Here is an 8,096-nt window from a genome sequence, read left to right as displayed (position 1 = left end):
AGCTAAGGGAGTGAGAGAGTTATAATAGTAGCAGGAGTACTTAAAGATGAAATATATGTGAAAATCATAGGGAAAATGTTGCTTGAGACTCTATGGCAGGTAGGTCAGAGAAAGTGAGGAAGAATGAAATTTTCTTTTCTTTTAGATTTTTTTTTTTTTTTTACCTTTTGAGCTCCTCCACCCATTTCTTTGGGGCCAAAGAAAACCTTTGAAGGATCTTTGAAGAAAATCTTTGTGTTCACTTGATTCAATTGCATACTCACTTATTAGAACTCCAGTATGTGTCCCATTCTGTGCAAGATGCTGAGGGAGCTGATAAGACAGAATTCCTGCCCATAAGGAGCACATAGTCTGATTGGGGAGATGGATGGCAATACTATAGAATGTGTGTAATAAAGGAGATATGTACAAGGTGGGTACAAAGGTGACCTCAAGACATCCATGGGAGTAAGGGCTTAGGGAGGGAGAGCCAGAAGTCATCGGCACAAAGACCAAAGCTGCTGAAATCACAACGGAGGAGAACAGAGAGGAACCCTGGGCAGGGCACTGAAGGACAATAACAGCAGGCATGAGCAGGAAGAGGAGGGCTCTAAAAAAACTGGAGAGATCCATACAAGCAGGCGTGGAACTGGGAATTCAGGAACACCAATAAACGTATCAAGAAGAAAGCTACTCATGAGGAGGTAGAATTGAAGCCAGCTAGTGGGTAAGATGAAGAAACACGAATTATTTACAAATGCATTGGGAAAGAGACAATAAGGCTGATAAAAACTCAAGTGATATGTATGTAGACGATTTTCTTAGCTCCATTTAGGAGTAAAGGCATAGACTTTCTGGTAGGAAATGAAAAGGAATGTTTAATACCGGTAGAGTAAAATTGAACTTGGGGATTCGAGTAACAGGCTGTGATTGCAAGCCATAAACCAAGAGAGGAGATAAAACCCAGTCTGAGCTCTCTGGTGATGTTGAAAGAGAAGAAAATATTCTCCACTTTTCCCTTTGCAGTAGCTGTGAGACAGATAAGAATCCGTCATCTGGCTACTATGGAATCAGGTGTAAATGGTTCTTTCTCTGTCTAGTTAGGGTGGAGGAATTGTTACCCTGTTGCTAAGGAAAAAGGAAGGGGCTGTTCCCGGTTGCCATGGTGACAAGTTAAGAGCGTTCCCTCGGTACCGCGGTAAATTTTTGAGGCGGGTTCTTCTCCTTGTTGCTATGACAATCTAGAGAGACTGTTCTCGTCGCCCCCCACCTCCCCGCCGCCGTTGCTAAGACAAGGTGGAGGTAGGGGCTGTCCTTCCCTCGCCACCCGGTTGCCTTGGAGACGGCGGGTGCCCTGGCCCCGCCCCTCTCGGACTGACAGCGGTGGCCGCATCGCGCCTGCGCAGTGCTCTCTTCCCCCGCAGTCTCTGTGCGTTGAAGCCGGAGACCGCGGCGGCCTCTGTTAGGACCTTCCGCCCCGGAGCCGCCGGCCGGAGCCGCAGCCTCAGCCGCAGCGCTCCCACCGCCTGTCCCCTCCCCCGCCGCCTCCACCGGAGCCGCCTCGCGCACTGTGAGTCCCGGCCGAGGCGACAGACGCCGTGGGGCTGAGTCAGCGGGAGGCCCGGGCCCGGGCTGGGGGAGGGGAACCGGGCTGCCCCCCTCGCCTCCCCACTCGCGCTCCAGTCCCCCCCTCGCCCCAACCGCGTCTCACCCCGACTCGCCTCCCTCCGTCCATCCCTCTCTCCGGGGCTCCCTGCGGCCTCAGCCGTCAGGCCTCCTCGAGCCACTCCCCCTCCCCAACCCTCCCTCAGACCCGCCTTGGGGGTCCTTCCCCGCTGGATGCGGCGCTACCGCACCTCCGCCCTGGACTGAATTTTCCCCCCCAAGTGCCACCCGTCCGCCCTTGTCTCTTTTCCTTACTTCTCTTGGGCCTGACATCTCCGGCCTTTCTGGGTTTCCCCAGTGATATGCCAGGCAAAAGAGTGACAAGGGAGAAAGCGAGGGGAGACTTGGGGGAGGGGGAGACATTCTGCCTGCCCAAACCTTGGGGCCTCAGGTTTCTTACCCACACGCTCCTGCCCTGGCTGGTGTGGGGAGCGGGTCTGGACAGTTATAACTGGCTGCTGAGAGCTCGAGTGGCTTTTGCTGGGAAGGGTTCAGCCCCATCATGATCAGCTACTGTTGAGTGAACCCCGGCTGGTGCACGGTGGCCCTATGGTGGGCTCAGTATTGCCTTGGCGGGTGCTGTGGAGAGGGAGTGGAGGTAGGTCGTGGAGGGAAGAGGGAGAGAAAGATTGCATGTGGGAGCTGAAGTTCTTGGGCGTCCGGTGTGTTGTTGTGAATAAGCATTTTGCCGTACTGTTTAAAATGCATTTCCCCCCCCCCCGCCCCCCTCGGTGCAACCCTGTTATAGCGTGAGGTTTGGAAACAGGCCTGATGTCATCCATAGCAAGTGCTTACTGTTGGTATATTGAGGGGTTGTGACAGGACTTGATCTCTGATGCCTGTGAATTCCATGTGGTAACCAACTGGGTAATAGTTTTAGTATAGCATGTGCAGATTGGAGAGGAGGGAGAGGCACTGGGCTTTCTCCATGGTGTAGGTCGAAGGCGTGTACCCCCGACCTCCTGCAGCTGCGAGTCTTTGTGGGAGCTGTCACCTGATAGGGGTCCTAGCATATTTGGGCGATTCCCTGGGTAGTGTTTGCTAGCCATCCACCTGCCCATCTTGCATTCCCTGATCTTGGAATAGAGGAGGATCCCGAACTGTTTTCTTTTCCCAGCAGACCATCCAGCTGAAATCAGAGTTGTTGCCCACAGCCAGAAGCTGTCTCTTAATAAACATGCCTGAACTTGAGGGCTCCTAACTACTGTGTGTGTACTGCGTTGCCAACTTCCTTTGATTTTTTTTTTCTGGCTTCCAGATTTCAGTGTACTGTTAGAAAACATGCACAATAAATATAAACTGTACAGTTAAACTGTACAAGAGGCTTTGGGTTTTTCACTACTGCAAGAGGAGTAAATGGCTCACTCCTAAAACTCATGCTGAAGGACCCAGTAAGGTGGAATTTCTGGGATGGCAGACAGGGAGAAATAACGATTTTGCTCCTTGACTTTGCTCAATCATGGCCTATTGGCAGCCTCCTCAGAGCCACTCCCCACTCTCATGCCCATCAGATTAGTTTACAGTAGCAAAGACGGCTGTCGCCCTAGTTTTAAACATAGAGATGAAGTTCAGGAAAACTACAGCCCCCATGCAGCAGTGCAGTTTCTTCTGTGTCAAATGCCAGTCTGGGGTTTGGCGGGATGCACCTGCCTGTGGGGCGATGGGCACTGTGGGGCTTGAGAGTTACATTCCTTCTGTGTGGTCCTCTCTGTGTCACATAGCTCACGGAAATACCCGGGCAGGGCAGGAGCAGACAGCTGTACTGGAGAGCTGCTCCTCCTGGGTTGAGTGTATTTTGGGAATCAGCGATATTACTGGGATGGAGGGTTGTGAATTAAGAAGCAAGAAAATTTGTCAAGGCTAGATAGATCAGGAGGGCGTGAGTAAAATGTTCCCTTTCCAGTCTGCTGTGGGATAGTACATTTGCAGAGCATCACAGTGGTTTTTATTTGGGTTAATTTGCCTTTGAAATCCATACCAGTGTTTTATGAGATAATTATGGAATGCCTTTTAAACTGCTACTATTGGGAAACAGAGCTAATACCTGTGTCTTATACATTGCCTCTCCAGTTGTTACTGAATGTAATTGTTAAGATCCAGGAGAGGGACATTATTTGAACCAAGTTATACCTAAATCTGTGTAATCTATGTTGTGGTTTTATAGCACTGTATTTCCTTGATTCTAAGGCAAGGCACACCAGCAATTTACCAATAGCTTTTAGGTAAAATAATTTACCACTACTAGATCAAATTCTATACATATGTTGATTCTAAGGTAATCCTAATTTCAGGAATATGAAAATAGCCAGGAAGTGGCAAGACTTGAAGAAGGGATTTGTGTGTCTTAAAACTGAGAAAGAATATTTACCATATTCCTGAGTGTGTGACAATGCCATGACTGACCTATCATCCTGAGAGTGCATGCATTGTGAGGACAGATTTCTTCAAGCCCTTCCCCCATGCCAGCCTACTTTTTTTTTTTTTTAGCTGAGCCATCCTTCCACCTGTTGGCAGCGCAGCGGCAGCTCAGCTCGGGCCGGGAATGGAACCGGCGACCCTGTTGTTCAGAGCTCACACTCTTGAGTGAGCTCTTAACCAACTGAGCCACTCAGCCAGCCCAAAGTGAAGTAGAGGATGTGGGCATCGATCCCGCTACCTCTCACATGCTGAGTGAGCATTCTACCATTTGAGCTAATCCCCCAGTTCAGCCTACTTTATTGGGTTATGTATCTAAGATGATTGGCTGGAATTAGGCGTGGTAGTTGGCTGCTGAACAGAGGAAAGATCTGATGTGGGAATCCAGCCCAAAGCCTTAATATGGTACCCTCCAGAAGCTAAGCCAACTAGCTGGCAGCAAATATCTTATGAACTGTAAGGTCTGACAGGTTCGCGAACTTGCCACCGTGCGCTTACATTGGCAGCACTGTACAAACAGCTCAGTAGGGTTTCATAACCTTGGTATATCAGTGTCTCATGGCTGTTTTCATGTCGACGTGTAGTGGTGTCTTGCTGAGTGGCGTTCATTATTGTTGTTGCGTGTTTTTGTGTGCCATCGTGAGAATGTCTGAGCTTGAATTAGAGCAATGAACAAACATTAAATTTCTTGTTAAACTTGGCAAGAGTAGAAATGAAATCAGGGACATGTTAGTCCAAGTGTATAGGGATAATGCCATGAAGAAAATGGCAGTGTACAAATGGATTAAACTTTTTCTGAGGGGAGACAGCGCGTCACTGATGAAGAGAGGTCAGGGTGGCCAGTAATGAGCAGAACTGACGAAAACATTGCAAAAATTCATCGAATTGTGCGTCAAAATCATCAGCTAACTGTGAGAAGCATAGCAGACCAAGTAAACATTGATAGAGAAACAGGAAAATCTTAACTGAAAATCTTGGCATGAGAAAGGTGTGTGCAAAAATGGTCCCGAAGGAGCTAACTGATGAACAAAAGCAAAGGAGAATCGCAGTTTGCCAAGACCTTTGGGAGAGGCAAGATGATGTTTTGGGCCGTGTTATCACTGGTGATGAAACATGGGTGTACCAATGCAACCCTGAAACAAAGCATCAAAGTGTACAATGGCAGTCAGCCAATTCTCCACCAACAAAAAAGTTCCATCAGTCCAAATCAAGAGTCAAAACGATGCTGCTAACCTTTTTAGATATCAGAGGGATTATTCATTTTGAATCTGTACCAACTGGACAAACAGTTAACCAAGTTTACTATTTGGAAGCACTGAAAAGGCTGCGTGAAAAAGTTAGATGACTGAACTTTTCACCAACAATTCATGGCTCTTGCATCATGACCATGCACCAGCTCACATGGCACTGTCTATGAGGGAGTTTTTAGCCAGGAAACAAATAATTGTATTGGAACACACTCCCTACTCACATGATCTGGCCCCCAATGACTTCTTTCTTTTCCCGAAGATAAAGGAAATATTGAAAGGAAGATATTTTGATGACATTCAGGACATCAGTGGTAATATGATGACAGCTCTGATGGCCATTCCAGAAAAAGAGTTCCAAAATTACCTTGAAGGGTGTACTAGGCACTGGCATCAGTGCATAGCTTCCCAAGGGGAGTACTTTGAAGGTGATTGTGGTAACATTCAGCAATGAGGTATGAGTTCACAAACTTAGTTGTCATACCCGAATTGTATAACCTGAATTTAGCCAAGTAATGTCTTTCAGAAGCTGAACAGAAAATATAGTTTTTCTCAACTAGAATGCATCTGCCCTGATGTGTTTACAGATTTTTAAAGATCCAAAGACATGGGTCCTCCCCCCTTAGGATGTTAGAAGTGGAGAGGACTTCAAATGGTATATAGTTCAATGTCCTCATTTCCAGATTTTGACATGAGACACCAAGAGTTAGGTGACTTGCCCGAGGTCACCCAACTAATATCACAAGTATGTGAAAATACTACAAAGTATGTACACCATGCAAGTAAACACTGATGGTTATTAGTTGCTGAGTCAGGCTTAGAACCCAGATTTCCAGACTAGAGCTATTCTACAATAACACGTTGCTGCATTCCCCATGTTTAATATTCCAGAGGGTTTTAATAAAAAATAATTTAGTAGTCTGTAATTAGCCCTATAGACAAGGGCTTGTTTTATTGTCTGAGATGTTGCAAAGCCTGGCAAAATTTAGTGTCACACTAATTAAATAGCCTTGCCACCTTAAAAATAATTTTGCCTCACACATTCCAACTTCAGGAAGGTTGTTCTTATTTAAGTTTGCGTCATCGAACATAAAGCAAATGTGAAGGTGGGTGTTTGAAGTCTTCTCAACTTCTTATCAGTGAATTTGCTGCATTCCAGAAAGCAAGGTGGAGAGGGCTGAAAGGGGGCCGAGAGGATTCTCTTCCAGCTCCCAGAATGTAGCCTTTTATAGTTCCTAGAAGCCATAGGGACCTCTAGTCCCTACCTTGAGAAAAAGTAAGGCAGTCTGGCCTCTAGAAGAAAACAGATCTGAGTTCAAACCGCAGTCCTACCACTTCCGGGCTGCATGACCTTGGGCGAGTCGTGGGACCTCCAAGCCTGGAATGACTGTTCTACAGGGTGGTTGTGAGGAATAAATGAAAGAAAGCATGTAGAGTGCCTGCTTAATAAGAGGTAGCAATCATTGTTTTATATTACTAAAGTATAAAATAAAAAATAATGCTTTCAAAATTTTATTGTGACTTAAATCCATCTTCAGTCTTCAATTCAGTAGCTCCCATCTCCTGGCAGGCCTCTCTGTGTGTTTGACATGCAGAGAGATTTGTCCTATGAAGAACCTGGCACTTACAGTGTTATTTCAACTGCCAAAAAAGGAGTATATGAAATACCCCTTTGTCTCCATATATTCAGCTGACCTGGTTATCTAAAAGACTGGCAGAGCAGGAGCAGTTGACGAGGAGAGCACAGACTCAGTGTGTTTGTGTGTGTTGTGGGGGCGGTTGGTCCTCCAGATGGGGAGGCCAGTCTGAGGAGTGATCTTAATTAGAAGTGGGAAAGCTGCTGAGCTCTTGCTTGTGAGTAAAGCTCACATGGCCTTGATTCACTTTCTCTACTATTAGATGTGTAGCTTTACTGGATGACTTTGCTCAGATCAGCTTCTGCATCCAGGAGATCTGAAGTGCCAGGGAAAGGAGCTAGCTATCCATCTTAGGAGGGAAACCTCCTCGCTAGTGAGCAGAGAGGTAAAGGGAGGTCATTTTGGATGGCAGCAATTCCAGATGGGCTCAAGGCAGAGACTACCAAGTAATTAATGAGCCAGGGCCATTCAGATCAGAGAACACAAATGAATTTAAACTCCTATAAATTTCATGAGGGAAGAAAATAACATCCCAGGAATAACATCCAAAGACTGAAAAAAAACCCCACAATAGTGTTCACCTTTGAGAAGTGGGGTTTGGTGGTAGAAGAGGAGACTCAAAAAGGAATTGTTACTTTATATGCTTTTAGATATGAATTTTCTAGAAACATGTATGCTTTTATAATTTAATGAAGGCCAGTAGAATTGGTAGTGGTTGTTTTTCAGTGAATATATTTTGGTACAAAAGAAGCAGTTGCCTTTACATGAAGCCTTTACGTGGGGCACATAGGGTTCCTTCCAGCAGACCAAGCCAATTTGCATCAAACCAGGCTTTTTAGTGCTGGCAGGACCTTCCAACACGGCCGCTCCCCTGGCAGCCCAGCATACTTCATTGACCTCCTACGTCAACACCTCTTCCCAGTCTTTTCATTTCCTTCTTGAGAATAGTCCCCTCTTTCTCTTGACCAGTTGAAATAATCATTACTATTTTAATCAGTTAATTTAATTTTCAACTATGGATGAAAATGGTATCCGACCATAGGAGCATATGGTCTTTATGAAGACTCCATGCCTCTTACGTAACATCAAGAGGGCTTGGAAGTTTAAAGGAGCCCCAGCTGAAAAGCTGACGCGCTCTGTATGGTGGCTGTGT

General features: G+C 46.3%; 1 protein-coding gene across 2 annotated transcripts in view; it reads left to right on the top strand.

Moving 5' to 3' along the window:
• Nucleotides 1–1,113: 1,113 nt before the first annotated feature.
• MAPRE3 (microtubule associated protein RP/EB family member 3) overlaps nt 1,114–8,096 on the top strand; it is a 43,985-nt gene continuing 37,002 nt past the window's right edge. The window contains exon 1 of one of the 2 annotated variants that reach the window (XM_019641814.1): nt 1,114–1,549. The gene's annotated coding sequence lies outside the window, so the exon portion shown is untranslated. The remainder of the gene's footprint in view (nt 1,550–8,096) is intronic. The other variant, XM_019641895.1, reaches the window with a different exon arrangement.

The sequence above is a fragment of the Hipposideros armiger genome, unplaced genomic scaffold (assembly GCF_001890085.2).
Source record: "Hipposideros armiger isolate ML-2016 unplaced genomic scaffold, ASM189008v1 scaffold_0, whole genome shotgun sequence".
Taxonomy (NCBI): Eukaryota; Metazoa; Chordata; class Mammalia; order Chiroptera; family Hipposideridae; genus Hipposideros; species Hipposideros armiger.
This window is presented reverse-complemented; position numbering and strand designations above follow the sequence as displayed.